The 7,714-nt window shown below is 40.0% G+C and overlaps 1 long non-coding RNA gene across 1 annotated transcript; it reads left to right on the top strand.

Moving 5' to 3' along the window:
• Positions 1-1,329: 1,329 nt before the first annotated feature.
• LOC110344583 (uncharacterized) lies at positions 1,330-7,403 on the top strand. Its single transcript, XR_002387244.2, has 3 exons — positions 1,330-1,519; positions 6,663-7,012; positions 7,244-7,403. It is a non-coding gene; the product is annotated as an uncharacterized LOC110344583 (long non-coding RNA).
• The last annotated feature ends 311 nt before the right edge of the window (positions 7,404-7,714 follow it).

Genomic DNA, 7,714 nt, shown 5'->3' with positions numbered 1-7,714 from the left:
AATTATTGCCCTTGCGACAAAGATAACTTTGGTCAGAGATTGGACTCTATCGTGTAATTTGTATTTGATAACTTAACATTTGTACCTATGTTCTTTCCATGAAAGCATGGCTAGTTTTTCCTATGTGACTTCCATACAGTGTTCCCTATGGCAGTTTGCAATTCTATGATAGAAAGACTGGAAATATATTTCTAAGGCCTCTTCAATCCAGATCCCTGCTCCACCCTGCTCTGAATACATACAGGCTCGGTGTGGAGATGCTTCCCTTTTCTGTAGTCTGGCTGTACGGCGTTCTCCATGGATCAAACCACAGGAATGTCCTTCAGTGTTCTCACTAACGCAGAAAACTGCACCTGTACACAGGCGTCAATACTCACTTGGTAACCTAGGTCAATACATTAAGAAGTTCATCAATAGTGGCAAATACTCCTTACTGCCTGTTGTGAGTTGTAGCTGTTTAACACTCCCATAGGAAATATTTTTAATTTTTTAAAAATGTATTTTTAGATTGATTTCAAGAAAAAGGACCCAATAAAGAAATAACACTCTTTCTTCCTTTTGGACAGTTGTTCTTAAAAGCATTAAAATTCTCCCTCCCTTTAAAAATACCTCTGAAGTTCACTTCACCCCCCAAGTCCAGCTCCAGCTCTCAGTGCACTGTACATGCAGCCTTCTTGAAAAGATCGCTGCTGTTGTCTGTCACAACCGTATAGACTTTTCAAACTCAGTAGTAGAGAGTAAACTTGGAAGCTTCTGGCATACGTTAATTTGTACTGTGATGAGCTTTACAGTCACGTTTTCAGTGGTATATCCTATTTTATTCTGAGACATTTTTGCTTTCATAAAGTTGCATTCTTTTCTGTGTCATCTGCCTTTATGATTGCTCTGTGTCAGTTATAATAGTATGTACCTTGAGCTAATTTTGCAAGATGTAGAAGTACAGGGTTATATCTGTGATATAACATTTAAGTGACGACACCACGGAAGGAGCTCCACATTTTAGACCTGTGATGGCGAGCCTTTTAGAGCTTTCAATGATACCAATAGCCCACTGTGGCACACATGCCATAGGTTCACCAACACCGCATACTGTAAGAGCTTCATTACCCACCCATTAATTGTTATAATCTGTAGCAAGTCTCTACCTGACACTGGACTGAATTTCTTCTGGAAAAGAGGAAAACTGTGCCTGATCTCTAGGTATTAATAAATATTTGCTGGGATTTTGACGGAGAGGTGAAGTTCTCTCACTGCGGCCCTGTACAAAGTCTCTGGGACATTGACAATGTCCCTTACTGAGCAACAGGAAAGAAGTCGGCATTTACAGATAAGGAAGATAAGGCAGTGCTTTTTGTAGTTTCAGCCACACCCATAACACACCCAGTCAAGGAAGATATAAATGAGAAGCTCAACTCAGCTCTCAGCCAAGTCCTTCCTGGCAAGATGAAGTCCACCATCTTCTTCATCCTTGCTCTGCTCCTCATTCTGGAGAACCAAGTATCTGGGAGGAGACTGCGTGGTGAGTAGAGCGGGTCTGCTGGGTGAGAGATACGCAGAACATTCTGGGTGTGAGCAGGGGCCTTTTCAGGCAGTTTCTTCTACATGAGGACAAGGAGTCTTCTCTACCTGTGACCACAGACAGTCCTTGTGGGAACCTCAGGGAGCTCATGAGGAAAAGGTGAGGAGTAAGAAGCTGAAAGGAAATTTTGGAGACAATGGAGCCTAAACATTCTTGTTATCAGTTACTGGGAGCGTAGGAAGGCCAGTTACCTAATAGATCATACCAATTTCCAAATAGGTGAGAATTCTGACACTGTTCTGGACAAAAAGGCAAACATCAATCTGGATCCCAAGCCAGTTTTAAATCTAAATCAAACAATGAGTGGATGACAATTATCATGACTAGAAATGAAGATGCAATCAATATTATTGATAGGCACAACATAAATGAGAGAATCTGAGCAACATCCAGGTAGAAAACAAAAAACATTCACATCTAGGTATACATAAAGGACAAATTATAATTGTGTAGCGTGTAGACAACAATGATCATAATTTGGTACAAACTCCTGGTCTAGATCAAGAGATCTATGCATCTCTATGTACCTATTTATCTATGTAAATAGAATTCCAAACATGTATCTAAGTACAGAATAAGGGCCACTCTGTTTTGGACAAGATACAGCACAAGGTGGATCCCAAGGCTGTTTTGCTTTCCAAATTGAACAGCCAATGTATGACAAGGACCAAGGAGAAACAAGACATACCAAGTCCTATTTACATCACCTATAGGTCCAAAATGTAAATAGAATGACAGGGGAATATCAAAGTAAAAGTAAATCTCTCGTGTCACAGACAAGAAGATAGACCACAACATGGACCCCAAGGCAGTATCCTGTCCGAACTCAGCAACTAGTACATGACAAGGATGAAAACCAGTTGTGAAAATTTAATTAAAACTAAAAGAATTACCACAACTAATGTAATGTCACACTAGTATCCAAGTGTGTGTGGGAGCCCACTGATTCATGGACAAAAGGAGGGACAGAAAGATGGGTCTTAAGTCAGTTTTTCTTTTTCTTTTTTTCATTAAGTTTATTAAGTCAGTTTTTCTATCTAAACAAATCAAGTGATCTATGGCAAGGAGCAAAGTTAGGAGTAATAGGTGAAGGGAATTTAAACAAAACAGTAACTTCAGAGAGTCAGATAGCAACCTGGGTGAAAGCAAATTTCAGGGACTAAACTTTTATGACACCAAAAGAGTTAATTTAACTTTTGCTTTATACTGAATATTCTGTACTACTTTATTTTTAGCGGATGCTGTATACTGAACTCACTGCCTTTTGTATGCTAAACACATGCTGTACCACTGAGCTATTCCTCAGCTTGAACACAATTTAATTGGAGAAAGGAAGAATAATCAGCCAATAACAAATGAAAAAAAGAACTAAACAGTTTTCAGAAAAAGAAATGTGTCTTAAAATGTGAAACGATTAATTTGTAGTAGAGAAATATTAATTAGAAGCCTTTGTGTGGTATCTTTTCTCACAGATAAGATCCATAAATGTTAAAAATTAGACACATTCCCTGTGTGTAAGGGTGAATGGAATCAGGCAGTTTCATTCATAACAGGTGAGAATACAAAATGGTACAATCCCTATAAGGGAAATAAGACAATATTGTCCAAATTTCATGTCTTTAGCCTTTGTGCTATTTGTGCAACACGATTTCTAGGCATGTACCCTACAAGAAAGCAAGCCAAGAAAGGCCACATGTAGTAAGTGTATAACAGTAAAATATTACAATCTATGAGTACAGCAATATAGGATTATTGGAAACTAAGGTAACCCATCACTGATTTACTCTGCAACTTTAAAACACACACATATACACATGCATACGTATACACAACACAAACACACACACACACACACACATACACACACACCCAGCAGCTCACCAACAATCCAAGACCTGAAATCCTACCAATGGGGCCAGGGATTTAGCTCAGTGGTTCCAGAGCCTGCCTCACAAACGCAAGGTCCCGAGTTCGATCCCCAGTACCAAAAATAAATAAATAAATAAAATGCTACTGATAACCAATAATTTACACCTAATGATGTGCTTCTTACCCATCCAGAATATTTTCTCCCATCACTTCCCTAGCTATTCACCGACCTGAATTTCGTCTCCACATTTTTTTATTTTTTGCACTCAATTTTGAGCTTTATTCTATATGTAGATATGTATTCCCTTATTTTTCTTTGTTTGGAGCTTTCAACAAACATAATTCTAAATATTTTCTTTGGGGCCTGGTAGTTTGCATTCAACATTATTTTTATTACAATCATGCTGCATATGGCTATATTGCAGTTATTTTTGCAATTATACAATATTTCACTGTAATAATATGCCATAGTATATTTGTCCTTTAAGTTGTCAGTCGTAATGTAGGCTGTTACCAGTATTTGACTAATAAAAACGGTACATCTATGTAAATTTTTCTTTGTAAAGTGTGGGAATATTTATCTTAATTTCATATTACGTTTTATAATTCTTAATCATAGATTGTGTACATGTTCAATTTGACTAGCTAATGCCAAACTGTATTAAAATAGGTAACAATGTAGACTCTTCTTCTTAATGCATGAGAGATTTTTTTCTCCTGCAAATACATACATTTTAGATATTTCCATTCAATAAAATAGATAACTCAGTTAAACATAAGCAAGATATTGAAAGAATGCTTCATGAAATAAGATACCCAAATGAGCAATAAAAGTGTGAACAATTGCTTAGTTTCACAAGTCATTAGGGAAGTACAAATTTAAATCATAAGGAAATGTCACTAGATCATCACCAGAATGGTTACTGAAAAGCCAGACAATACCAAACATTGGCAAGGTTATGGAGTAGCTAAACTCTCATAGTTCGTTGGCAGTGTAAGTTGGTACATTGATACTAGAAGGCTGCTGTATTTATGACAATTGATCATATCTATACACTTTGATTTTTGCTCCATGACCCAGCAATTCCATCTCTAGCTATATATACATTCAAAAGTGCATTGTGATGTTCTCCAAAGGATATGTACAGGATTGTTCATGGCAAAATTACTTACAAGAGCCAAACACTAGAGCTAATCACTGTGTATCAACAGTAAAGTGGAGACATACATTTTTTGTATTTTCATATAATAATTTGTACAGGTGGAAATGTATGAAGCACAAGAGTAGGCTTTAAAATAAGTGAATTTCACAGACATAATGTTGAGCAAAATGAGCAATGTATATGAAAACAACACTGTAGACTTCACCACCATAAATTTTTCAAATATGTGAAATTGAATAGAAAGTTCAAATTCCTGAAAGAAATGGTATATTCTATACTCATTTTGTTTGAATAATTTATTCAGCAGTGGGTTTTTTTTTTAAGGTTTCCAGCATACTCCAACATTCTGAGGTCTTTATATCTCACTTCCAGTTTCAGCTTTGGAGTGCATGTGGTCTGAGTCCAGTGTGACAAAGGGGGATTTCAACCCCAGGCTTCATTCTCCAGTAATCAGTGTTCTTTCCTCCTTCTCACCCCAACCTCCACTCAGTGACTCCCAGACTTCTGGTTCAGTCTGTTCCTGATAACGTCCTGAATCTGGGTATCTCTACTACTCTAAACTTTCATTAACAAAGACAGATACCAAGTCAGACTATCCTAGACTGAAGACCAACTTACTGGCTTATAACCACAATCTAGAAAGAGCTCCTCCCAAGTTTAAGGAGTAGGAAAGGATGGCTGATGTCGTCAGTCTTCTCTCTGATTTTCTCTATTTCTGGCAAACTACAGCTTCTGGAATCCCCAGATCATATATACTATGTTTACCAAAAGAAAGAACTGATTTCTTACCTCTACTGTCCATAAAATAAAGAATTTCTCATCAGTCCTGGCTGACACACATGTACACACACTCATACACCTGTTTCTGTGGACAGGGTGCAGGCTTTCACAATTACCAGCTCCTACTAGAATTCTAAGTTAATAGTAGATATTTTAAATAACAATTCTTCAGAAGAGGCAAGGTGCTGTTGTACAAAAGATGAAGGCATGTTACCCACTGTAAATATCCACCTTGTACATGATTTATGTTCTGTTTTTTAAATATTGGAGTCATTTCTCCCACTCAGTGTATTGTGATTTCAAAGGTATCTTCTCATTTCAGATTCAAAATTCCACCTCCCAATTCATTTCTTGGTGCATCTCAAAGATCACTTGTAAAATGGCAAAGGGCAGCAGAGGCAGCTGCCACAGAAGCTGAGTGAATAGGAGACCTGACAGGGCTGAGGTAGCGAGGATGAAGCTCTCAGGGACCTCTTGGGTCCAGACAGGAAGCACTTTTGGAGTAGGAGGCAGGGCTGGAGCTCACACTTCAGCCTTGTGGCCATTTCCCTCATGTCCAGAGAAAGCAGGAATCTGAGTGGTAGAATCCCCGCACTTTCCAGTCCAGTGGTTGAGATCTGAGCATCTTTTATACAAGCCATATTTTTATGTGGCCTTGACCTCAGGGATCATTATCAGTGCAGAGCATGCAACAAAGTGACAGGCTCAGGACCCACTCTGTGTACTGGGTGTGGACTCTGACCCCTGCCTGCCTGCCCAGTAAAAGTACCCGAATAATTTGTCTTCTAAAAGGAGGTTAAGAAACACAGAAGTCATGCCAGTAGAGGACCCCTGGTTCACAAAATAGAAACTGAGATGGAGAGAGGAGTAAGAAATTGTCAAAATAATTTCCAGAGCAAACTTGGAACTCAAGTTACCTGGTTTGTGACTGAAGACACTTTCTTCCTTCTCTAAGCTTCCTAAGAAATAACAAAGTGTCCTTCTCAGGTCAGGGAGTCAGCACAGTCTGGGACCAGCTCCTGAGAAACAGAATGGTGAACAGGGGAAGCAACACACACTTGAGGGACCCGTGGTCCTGTAGCCCCTGTCCACAGAAAGAAGGGAACAGTCTTTCAGGAGCACAGACCCCAGCTAGCCCTGGAGCACTTCCCATGCTTCTGGGCATGGTTTGGTGCAGACTGCCGGGAGCAGTGGCTGGACCTACAGGAAAGACATGGTAGTGCGGAACAGGCATAATAGATCTAACTGTGAGTACATTTCTTTCCTAACAGGTCCTAGTAGAGCACAAGATCCTCTGATAAGCCATGTGTGGCACAAAGAAGTGGAAGAATCAGAATCAAGCCGAGGTCAAGATTTTGATAAACTCCACTTTTGGGAGAAAGATGATCCCACAGGAGAACGAGTTTCAGTTAGGCATGAACATCTTGAGAAAAGTCACATTCGGTTCAAAGAAGATTCCATGGATGACTCAGGTTCAGCTGGAGATCTCGATCCTTTAAAAGGACACCTTCAGCTCAAACAACACGATTCCATGGAAGAACTCGTTTCAGTTGAAGCTCGAGATTCAGCTAACAGTATAGATCCTGGGAAAAGTCACATTCAGTGTGTTTGAACCTTTAAGGTGAGCACTATCCGGAAGGAGAGGGAACCCCTGCTGGCACAAAAGGTTGAGCAATGGCGAGTGATGTCAGCGTGGTGGAAGGGAGGAAATGGCCGAGTATTGGACAGACTGAGATTGTGAGAAATCTCAGAGGCCACAAGCAAGGTGCAGGAGTCAGGTCCCTGGCTCCTCAGTAGGTCAGAGTGCTTTGACCTGCTGAATCACATCTCTGATTCTTTTCTCCCCCACCAGGTGAATCCTGTCTTAGCTGTACCTGTCCTTGGCCCAGGCCTGCAGGCCTCCCTGTAATCCCAGCTGCCGGTAGCACTACAGTTTCACTCGCTGCCCATTCTTCCATTCTGGATGCCCAAGCAGGTCACTGCCTTTCTCATCTACTTTCCAATAAAAAGATCTGCTTCATTTGTTTTTGGCTTCTATGATTTTGGGCTCCTAGAAGTTCCAGGGAGATGAATGTAAATGTAGCACTCAATCTCCCCAGAGGAGAAAAGAGGACCCAGGAGATGAGCTCCTGGGGAATGGAGGAGAGCAGAACCAGAAACAAGAGCTCCATTCCTAGAGCTTAGTGTCAGAAATCCAACAATCAGCCCAAGTACTACAGTATTCATGTCAGCAGGAATTGAAAATCTGCAAAGCTTATCTTTGCCTAGGACCAGGAAGAAAACATACACAGAAACAAACAAACAAACAAAAAACACGTTGCAT

The sequence above is a fragment of the Heterocephalus glaber genome, unplaced genomic scaffold (genome assembly GCF_053883595.1).
Source record: "Heterocephalus glaber isolate CG9 unplaced genomic scaffold, H.glaber_assembly_v1.0 deba00001673, whole genome shotgun sequence".
NCBI classification, from domain to species: domain Eukaryota; kingdom Metazoa; phylum Chordata; class Mammalia; order Rodentia; family Bathyergidae; genus Heterocephalus; species Heterocephalus glaber.
This window is presented reverse-complemented; position numbering and strand designations above follow the sequence as displayed.